General features: G+C 52.6%; 1 long non-coding RNA gene across 2 annotated transcripts; it reads right to left on the bottom strand.

Moving 5' to 3' along the window:
* Positions 1 to 958: 958 nt before the first annotated feature.
* On the bottom strand, positions 959 to 7,454 carry LOC110193166 (uncharacterized). 2 transcript variants are annotated; one of them, XR_013483252.1, is made up of 3 exons: positions 4,777 to 7,454; positions 3,316 to 3,836; positions 959 to 1,642 (listed from the first exon to the last, which is right to left on the bottom strand). It is a non-coding gene; the product is annotated as an uncharacterized LOC110193166 (long non-coding RNA). The 2 variants fall into 2 exon arrangements; XR_002320386.2 differs by lacking the exon at positions 4,777 to 7,454 and having other exon boundaries at positions 3,316 to 4,770.
* Between the last annotated feature and the right edge of the window lie 2,234 nt (positions 7,455 to 9,688).

The following is a 9,688-nucleotide window of genomic DNA, read 5'->3' as shown; positions in this document are numbered from 1 at the left end:
CCCCTGGCTCCACATCCGGGAGCAACAAAGCTTTGGGGGATCCTTCCAGAGCCAAAATACTCCCCAGCGAAGGTCAGAGTCAGAAAGGCCAGCTGACCAAGGCCCCAGTGGCCAACCCAGTCTCCAAGCACCCGAGCCCCTCTGGGGGCTTCGCCTCAGAGTAAGTGCCCTCTCCAAGACTCCTCCATCCCCCTCCCGGGGAAGCAGGCAGGAGCCTGGGAGAAGCTGACCCCCTTGAGGGCTGCAGCGTGGGGTGCAGAAATGAAGACTCAGAATGGGCTCTTCGGGCTCTGCTCTTACAGAGTTCACAGCCCTCTGTTCCCAGTGCTCCTGATGGCATCTTGCATAACCTGGAGCCTGATAACATTCCCCATTTTAATACTCTGTAATTTCCTCCCATCTCAGGCTCAGGCTGCAGGGGACCAGCAGCCTCCATTGTGGCTGTTCCCTTGGAGCTCTGCAGATAACCTACTGAAGCCTTCAGTGACAGCCCCAGGCCACCCTGGCTGTGCCCTCCCCACCCAAAAGCCTCTCTCTTTTCATCCTCCTCGGAGGCAGCTGGCCATAACTAGGGGCACAGCTAAAAGCCAGGGAACAGAGCCCTCACTGGACCCAAACCGGGGCAAGCCCCAAACCCACAGAACTGACCAGGGCAGGCTAACAGCCGTAAGGTCAATGCCATGTCTGGCCCCCTTGACCTCCTGAAGGTTTGCAAGTCCTTGGGTTTGGGTCGGCCCAATCTCAAAACCCCAGACAAACTATGTGGTCTCCTGAATTCCAAACCTTTGGGGCAGTGAAGCCTGGAACTCAGAAGGAATATTTCAAGAGTTATTCTCAGTAATAACTCAGTCTTTTATGGGTTTCTACTGGTTCCAGATCGTTGGAAAGAGATTGACCAGCCTGAGCTTCTCATTCCTGGCAGAGTGAGGTTTTGGAACATTAATCTAACATCTCTCATCATCTGACTGGTTTTTTTTTTGATATGTAAAGATAAGCTCATTTATTCATGTCATTAATGAATTTAAAGGCAAAAAAAAAATACAGTTCTCATCTGTTATAAACCTCAAAGCTGGAATACCCATTTTCCCAGTTCTTACAACTGTAAATGCATGTTCACACACACACAAGTTAACAAAAAAGTACAAAGCAGAATTATGATCTGAAGACAAACCCAATGACCCTGTAACAAGCTACCTAACTCTGAGAGCAAGCTCGAGAAACGCCGGGCACCTGAGCTTTCTTTTCTGCTGAAATTGTGTCGTGCGCACTTTTCATTAGCTTCCTAAAGACTAGCAACTGAGCAGGGGAAATGATGGAAACAAATGACAGTTTCCCAGTCACAATTCACTTCTGGATAAAAAAAAAAATGCTCACAGAAAACTAGCCCCTGAAAGATCCCAGAGGGAACAATGAGTGAGTTTCAGAGTCCAGCAGGAATTTCACTGAGGCACCCCATGCACACTCAGCTTGTGTCTGACTTTGAAGAGGAGTGAGGGGGCTTCCCTCCATTCCACAAGGAGATGGGCATGATGCATGGGAGGGAAGTCACAACCAGGCTCTTGTCTTGGCAGAATAGAGTGGGAGACATACGGAAGGAAACCAATCGCCTGAGAAACACCTTCTTTGTCCTTCCATATGGAACCTGGAAGAAACAAACAACCATCTCTGTGTGTTATGGAGGAAGATTAGGCACTGGGATGCGGGCCAGGAAGGCCACTTGTCAGCCTGTCCCCAGGACTGTCCCTCATTCCCGAAAGACATGATCAAAGAGTAATTCAATTCAATTCAGTCCAATTCAGCAAACATTTATTAAGCCTCACCTAGGAGCAAAGCTCTGTCTGTACTGGGGTAGTGTTCCTATGCCTTATGGTTTCTGATCTCTTGGGGTTAGAAAACATCCACTTTGAAAGTATAAGATGGGGGGAGCATGGTCTGAAAAGGATCTCAAGGTGTTAGTGGCCCTCAGACACCCTCTGGAAGGATAGCCCTGGTCTTCGCATCTTAGAAACAATGTTGAGAGGCTAGAGTGTACCCAGAGAAGAGGAGCCAGGATTGCAAAGGAGTCATGTCCTCTGGACAGAGAACCAATGGATGGGCAGAGAATGAAGCTGGAAGAAGGGAGGAGTAAACCTCCCTGGAAGACAGAAAAAGATGGGATTCAGGACAAGGGAAAGAGTAAGAGGGTAGAAAATGGAAGCCCTGTTAATCCAACCTTCACATCTCTCAAATATGCCCCTTTCTCCCCTCGACCCCTGCAGCCCCTGGGGTTGGCCCTCATCTCCTCACACCTGGACTACTGCCATAGCTGCTGGGGATGGGGGGATGGGGGAGGGGTCTGCCTGCCTCAGTTTCTCCTCACTCCAGCCCATCCCCCACTCAGCTACCAACTGATATTCAAAAGTACAAGTCTGACCAAGTCATTCTCTACTCCCATCCCACCTCGAAAAATAAAATAATAAATATCATAAAATAATAAAAATTAAAATATTGTAAAATTTAAAATATATTTTTTAAAAAGACAAACCAACCTCAGAGTTTCCTATTGTCTAGAGGATCAAATAGGAAATCAGCCATTTGACTTTGAAAGCTCTTCCCAACCTTGCCCCCTCCTGCCTTTCTGGGTGCCCCCACAAACTCTAAGACCCAGAGCCACTGACTTTCTTGGGCTCTGTCTCCTGATGCTGGGCATGTTCCCTGGCTGTGCCCCCCTCCCGGTATGCTTTCCCTTCTTATCCTTGCCTCCTGACACCTCTGGCTTCCCTCAAATCCCAGCTAAAATCCTACCTCCTGCAGGAAGCCTTTTCCATCTCTCTTAATGCTGATTAGTACTTGTCCTCTGCTAATTGTCTCCAGTGCATTATCTGATGTGCACAGTGGTTTCCACATTGTCTTTCCCATCAGGCTGTGAGCTCCTGAAGACCAGGACCACTTTCACCTTTCTCTGTATCCCAAGTGCCCAACAAGTGACTACAAAACAGTCCACACTGTATGAAGCACCCAGTAGGTGCTTAATAAATGGTTGTTGGCTCATTGACCAGGAGGAGGATGTAGACATTGGATAGGGGCTGGAAGTGTGGAATAAGAGAGATCAGGGAGCTGGAAAAGGGCAGCTTTGATTTTTTTTCAGAAAGTAGAAAGCAAGGACATACGTGAGGCAGAGGGAGCTGGAGAGAGCTATAGGTTCTAGAGGAGAGAAGAGAAGGTATAGGATGTCACTGAGTGGAGTAGGACGGAGGATCATCTAGGGAAAAATCAAGATTGCCCAAAACAAGGACAAATAGTATTTACTTAGGAAAGGACGCAGAAAGGACTCACCCTAGAGCCGGTGGAAAGCCAAATGGTCCAACCTCCGCAGAAGTCCATGAAATCTTCCAGTACTGACAGGATTGCCCTGGGGGCCCCGGTGAAGGATTCTTTGCTCAGGGGCCCCTTTTGATGTCCCCTGGCCAGCAGCTCTCTTCTGGTCTCTGCTCTCCATTGGCCTTCCTCTGCTCCTCTTCATTTTCCTTGCCACTCCCCTGTTGTGGGTCCCCTCACCCTTGTCACCATCTTCCAGAGCCTTTCCTGGTGGGAGTAGGAGCTTTGTCAATGTAGTGACTTAGCTCAGCCTTAGAATCACTCCTAAAGCAAGTGGTCCAACCCAGGTGTTAAACACTCAGTCACAGGTACACTTGGGGCACACAACACTCCTGAAAGTGGCTGAACCAGACTGAAATGTAATTGGAGACAGTACCAGCAATAATAGAAGATGACCAGCTGTGAATGACTTGGCTATTGTCAGCAATACAGTGACCCAAGACCACCCCAAAGGACTCATGATGAAAATTGCTCTCCACCTGCCAAGAAAGACCTGATGGAGACGGAAGGCAAACTGAAGCAGACTTTTTCTTTATTTTTCTCGGGGGTTTTTTGTGTTTTCTTTCACAATGTAACTAATATGGAAGTACGTCTTGCATGGCTGCACATGTAAAACCTGTATCTAATTGCTTGCCTTCTCAATTAGAGGGGGAGGGGACAGAGGAGAGGGAGGGAATTTGGAACTCAAGAATTTCTTTAAAAACAAATGTTAGAATTGTTTTTACATGTAACAGGAAAAATCAAATATTAAATTGAAATTTAAAATGTAATTGGGAAATTTTTAACATAAATAAAAATGTAATAAAACACAGATACAGTTAATATGTGGTTTTCTAAGTCAATGGGCAGCTGCAGCAATCCTTACATATGGTTTAATGGCCCCCAACACTACTGCTAACCCCCAGCACAGACCCTACACCATATTCAGCCAGTTCACCAGGCTTTGGTTCTTTTCATGCTGGAAGTCAGCAATGCACCCCGGGCTGCAGAGCCTGCTTGGGATGCAGCAAGCAGCCCTGAGGGGGATTTATGTCCTATTTCAGCCAATGGAAGCCTCTCTGCTCTCTAGCTCCTCTGGTCCAGCCTGGAGGCACCTGCAAACTTCCCCAGGAAGGAGGGGCCTGCAGCCCCACCAAGGGGGTTCCCTGTAGGTACACCCCAGGGACAGCTGGGCTGCTCTGATGTGTGTAAACCTCTCCCACCTAACTATGGTAATCTCCCTGGGGAGAAGAGGTGGGGGACTGCTAAATGGGAGCTGCCAGCTCAGCTCCCCAAGGGGTTTCTCTCTTCTGGCTGTAGCTCAAGGTCAAACAGAGGACCAGGACAGTGACTGAAAGCCAGGAATTCCTGGCTTAGGGAGTGTGGGGGTAGGGAGACCTGCTTCATGCAGATTATTTCTCCACCACCGGAGGGCCTCACCGTGCACTGCATTCAGAGGGACTGAGTTCAAGTCCACTTCCCACCCGAGTGACCTTAGGTACCCTTCAGTTTCCCCATCTGTCAAACGTGGAGGGATGTTGAACCTTCCAGCTCTGAGTCCTCAGTCTGTGGGGAACTAAAGGGGTCAGGAATGTCTGGACACTGGCCCTGGCCTCCTTGCCTCTAATTTCTTTAATCCACTTTCCACCCATCCCCGATTTGAGGCTAAAATCATGCTTTGGCTTTCCTCCCATGAGGCAAGATCAGGAATAGAGCTGGATTGCAAATAAAGCCTCAGGTTAAGAACTAAAGCTGTCTGTCTGTTCCCCAAGCCTTCTCTGAGCAGCTCCCCAGGGCCAGGGATGCCCCTTCTCCCAGACCTGGGCAGCTCCCCAGGGCCAGGGATGGCCCTCTCCCAGACTTGGACAGCTCTCTAGGGTCAGGGATGGCCCTCCAGCATGTGGTTGTGTGAGGCTCACTCTGGAGGACGCATGAACTGTGACCACATACCAGGACCCAGGCACAGCAGAAAGCTTTCCTGGAAGTTGGGTTAACCCTACTCCTAAATTTATGCAGGAGTGAGACCCAGCACAGGATGAGAAGACTGCCAGCCAGCCCAGTCCCCAGTGGCCTGAAGGAAAGCGAGGGCAGGGCTGGGCCCCTCCTGGCCTAGGAAGACTGGCTGTGTCCCCTCCAGACTGGGAGCTCCTTGACAGTGAGGACTGTCTTTTGACTTTCTTTGTATCTCCAGCTCTTAGCACAGGGCCTGACACATAGTAAGTCCTAAATAAAGGCCACATGACTGAGCATTCAAAGATAGAGTGGGCTGTATTGTGAAGCACTGAGCTCCCCATCGCTGGTGGTATCCAAGCAGAGGCTGAATGACAGACAGTCTCTGGGGGATGCTGCAGAAGATATCACTGCACTGGGCGAGAACTTGGGCCTGACGCCTGCCAAGATCCTGCCAACAAAAAAACAAAATTTAAACTCTGAGGCCCCACCTACAGCCCCCCCCACTCACCTGGAAACACCCCATTACTAGAAGAAGTGGGGAGCAGCCTTTTCCCTCCCTCTGATGGGAGGGTGTAATGGGGGCTGGGAAAATGAGAAGGAGCCAAGCTGGGAAGGGCCCTCCCTCCCTCCAGGCCAGGCTGAGGGTCTGTCCTTGGCCACTGAAGGCTTTGGAGCAAAAGCTGCAGGTCAGAAAGCGCAGCGACCCATCCGGCTCATCCTCAGAGCATTTTATAGTAGGGCTCCCAGGCAAGTGCACTGGCCTGGGGATCAGGAGACCCGGGCTCGAGGTGTGACCAGGAGCAAGCCCCTTCTCCTTCCCGGGGCTCAGGAGGGGGCTGGGCCCCAGCATCTCACAGATCCATCCCCTCCAGCTCTGGCATCCCGTGATGCTCCAAAGAAGAGGTCGAAGCCTGGGCTGTGCTAGAAGGTCCTAGAGAGCCCCCCTCCCCCTCCCGGAGGGCCCCCGGGCTCCCTTCAGCCTCAGCCTGAGTCCTCCCCGAGGCTTAGTCACTCCTCCCAGTAGCTTCTGCTCTCATCCCTTCTTGTGGTTGCCCCAGGCTGCAGCTCCCTGGAGGCGAGCATCATCTGCCTGGTAAGAGGCTCCCACCGCAGCCCCGAGTCGGCCTGTCCCCTGCCGAGAGCCTGCAGCCCGGCCTCTGTGGCCCAGGAGGCTCCTGCGATGCTTCCCAGGAGAGATGCTTTCCATGTTCAGCCTTGCCTGGCACACAACAGGGAGCCCTACTAGAGAAGGACAGAAAGAGAACAAGAAGGCCCCGGGGGCTCCCCAGAAGGTGGCCCCCTCCCTTGCCCGGGTCCTCCGTCCGCCTCTCTCTAGTCCCAGCTCCCGCCCAGAGCTCCCTCAAGGTTTACGTGATGGAAAGAGAAGCCAGACCAGTCCTGTCTCTGCAGAGCTACAACCCAGCTTCTCAGTCTGTGAAGGAGCACCCGGGCGTCCTCCGGTAGAAGGGGACCTGCCCTGACGGCCTCCCCTGCAGGAGGGAGGCTCGGAGGAGGGATCGGCCGGTGAGCCCTTTGCAGAGCCAAGCTAAACGCATTGTAAAGTGCTGGAATAATTGGCTAAATGCGCGCTCCTCTGGTTACCGCTGCCTCTCGTGAGCACTGCTGGCCTGAGAAGCCGCAGCTGCAGCTCGCGTGTATGAAGTCCTCGGCAAGTCGCAAAGGACTTGACCGATAGGGTCTCAGGGATCCGGCCTCTCCCTCCAGTCACTCTTTCACCTCTGTCGTCAAAACCTTTGTCACCCCTTGGCCACATGCACCTTTCTCTCCCCCATCTCCCTTCTCCAATCCATCCTTCACCCAGTTATCAAAGGGATCTTCCCCAAATATAGGCTCATTATATGTCTACTGCAAAAGAGCCATCACTGGGTCCCCATTGCCTCCGGGTACTAAAACCAGGTTCTCCTCCCTCTGTCCTTCCCTGTATTCCCTCTCCTCCCATCCCATGGTAAGTAAATACATGGAGCAGTTATAATCGTCATGGGCTGACTTACCTGGCACCTTATACACGGCCAAAGAACATAGAAGCCACGAACAGTCAACAGCAGTATTGGGGAACTCTTTCCAAGCTGTGGTGGAGCCCCCAGGACCCCAGATGGACAGAGCTTCCAAGATGCTGGCGGAGCCCGTTATTCAACCAGTGACCGCAGCGCTCCACCAGTGACAGTCCCCCCCCTCCAGATGCCTCCCCCTTGCACACCACCAGCCCCTGCTCTCTTGTAGCCAAAGACATCTGGGCCTGTCCCCACCGGGTCCGGCACTGGCTGATGGGCAGAAGGAATTCATGGAATGACAGATCCCTATGACTGGTATTTGGAGCAGGAAGGGACTTCAGAGGCATCTAATCAGGTCCACAAATGAAAAAAGCATCCCTCCCTCCTCCCACCCAGCCAAGCTGTCAAGTCTCTGCTTGCAGACCTCCGAAGAGAATGAATCCCACCTGAAGGAAATCTGGTGGGGGGGCACCTCCTATACTTGGCAGCCGGGCAGGGGGGAGAGTCTTCAGGCCTGAAGACCGGCACTCGCTCAGCACGGTGCCTGGCACACAGTAAGCGCTTAGCAAATGCTTGTTGGCTGACTGACAGACTGTGGGGAGGACCCGGCCATCAGCCACCACCTCCACGTCCAAGAACTCGTCAGACTCATGCGGTCAGAGGCAAGCTGGACCCTGCTTCCATCTCTGTCTCCACCTCCTGCCCTGGCTCCTTCCAGATTGTTAGTCTGACTGCCGACTTCTTTTCCCAGAGTCCCAAGGCCCACCTATGCTGAAACTAGTCCCACATTCACTCCTCCTCCTAAGCTTCAGGCCCTGCAAGAGAGGGGGCGGTCAGCACCAAGGACAGTGACTCACCTATGGCCCGGCCCAAGAAAGCCCCAGGTCCAGGCCATGGGCCCTGTGCAGTGAAGGGGAAGGCCTCTGCACCCAGTCAGTCCAACAGGGTGAAAGCTAAAGACACCTGAACTCATCGCCTTCCTGCCCCCCACCCTGCCTGCCGCTGCGGGTGGCACACGCTGAGCAGCCCCTCTGGCTTGGTACCCCCCGCCCAGGTCAGAAGGAGCCCCGGCCTTCTGGTGTCTTCCCCGGGCTCTGTTCTAGGTCAGATCCCGCCACCAAGCATGCGTGGCCACCAGACACTCGCAGGGTCCCCAGGCAGGGCATTTTCGTGTTGGCAGGCACCTCAGAGGCCACATGGCCCTGCCGGCAGGCTCTGCTGACAGTGACACACCACCTTCCACTCCTTTTCCAAGTCTTTTTTGTTTAACCAGACTCCTAAGTCCTTCCAAGTCGGGCAGGCATCTGGTGCGCTGTGGGGAAGGGGCACCCTGGGCATTTCCAGAACCTTCCATGCCCAGTCAGGGAGTCCCTTCTCCTCCCTAGTCTCCTCCTCTTTACATTGTCAGAGCTTCAGTCTCTGAGAATCCTTGCAAAAGCTATGAGCCTATGAGCTCCCACAAAGGCAAATGACTCCTTCCTGGGCATTTTTTTTTTCATTTCTAAAGCAAACCTGGGTGGCTAGGTGGTTCAATGGATAGAGCATCGGGCTTGGAATCTGGAAGACTCATCTTCTCAAGTTCAAATCCAGCTTCAGACACAGCAACTATATGACCCTGGGCAGGTCACTTCACCCTGTTTGCCTCAGTTTCCCTATCTACAAAATGAACTGGAGAAGGATATGGCCAACCGCTCTGGCGTCTCTGCCAAGAAAACCCCAGGTGGCCTCACAAGGAGTCGGACGTGTCTGAAATGACTCAGCAACAAAAAGCAAACTCACCACTCAAAGAAACGTGTCTTCCTCATCTGGAAAGCGAGCTGGCGCTCGGCTGGCCTGATTGACCCCGGAGCTGCAGTGCTTGCTCTGTGGTCCCAACGCTGGCATCTGCCCACACAGGAGTTCAGCAGGGAGGCCTTTGGGCCCAAGGCCCCCAGACCCACCCCCAGTGCTGCGTGTGGGTGGAGAGCCCTCAGCAGCTGGCTGACCCCGCCTGCCCGGGGCCTCCTACGGGGCCCTGAACTGCCCTGGCCTCTCCTCTCCTCGGTCCATCCTGTCTTGTTGGAAGATCGGCCAGGCCCCTGAAGGCCTGGCAGCATTCCATGCTGTGGATTCTGGGGCAGCCCCACTGACCTGCTTTTGCTGATTTCTTTTTTTAGATTGTAAAAACATTTCAATTCATCATTTATGTTTGTACAAAACCAGGTCATTTTTGAAAACCTCTAAAGAGAGGTTTTCAGAGCCTGAAAATCACAGTCAGTGACATATTTCTCCAAGGAGGCCTCTCCTCCAGGATAACAAACACACTTCATTTTACAGAAACTGGGGTCATTGTCCCAGTGACGGAGCCCTGAGAAATGTGGAGGATCCTGGAGGGACAATGGGAGGGT

The sequence above is a fragment of the Phascolarctos cinereus genome, unplaced genomic scaffold (assembly GCF_003287225.1).
Source record: "Phascolarctos cinereus isolate Bilbo 61053 unplaced genomic scaffold, phaCin_HiC Scaffold_7;HRSCAF=346, whole genome shotgun sequence".
Lineage (NCBI taxonomy): Eukaryota > Metazoa > Chordata > Mammalia > Diprotodontia > Phascolarctidae > Phascolarctos > Phascolarctos cinereus.
Note: the sequence above shows the minus strand (reverse complement) of the source record. Positions and strands in the feature narration are given on the sequence as shown.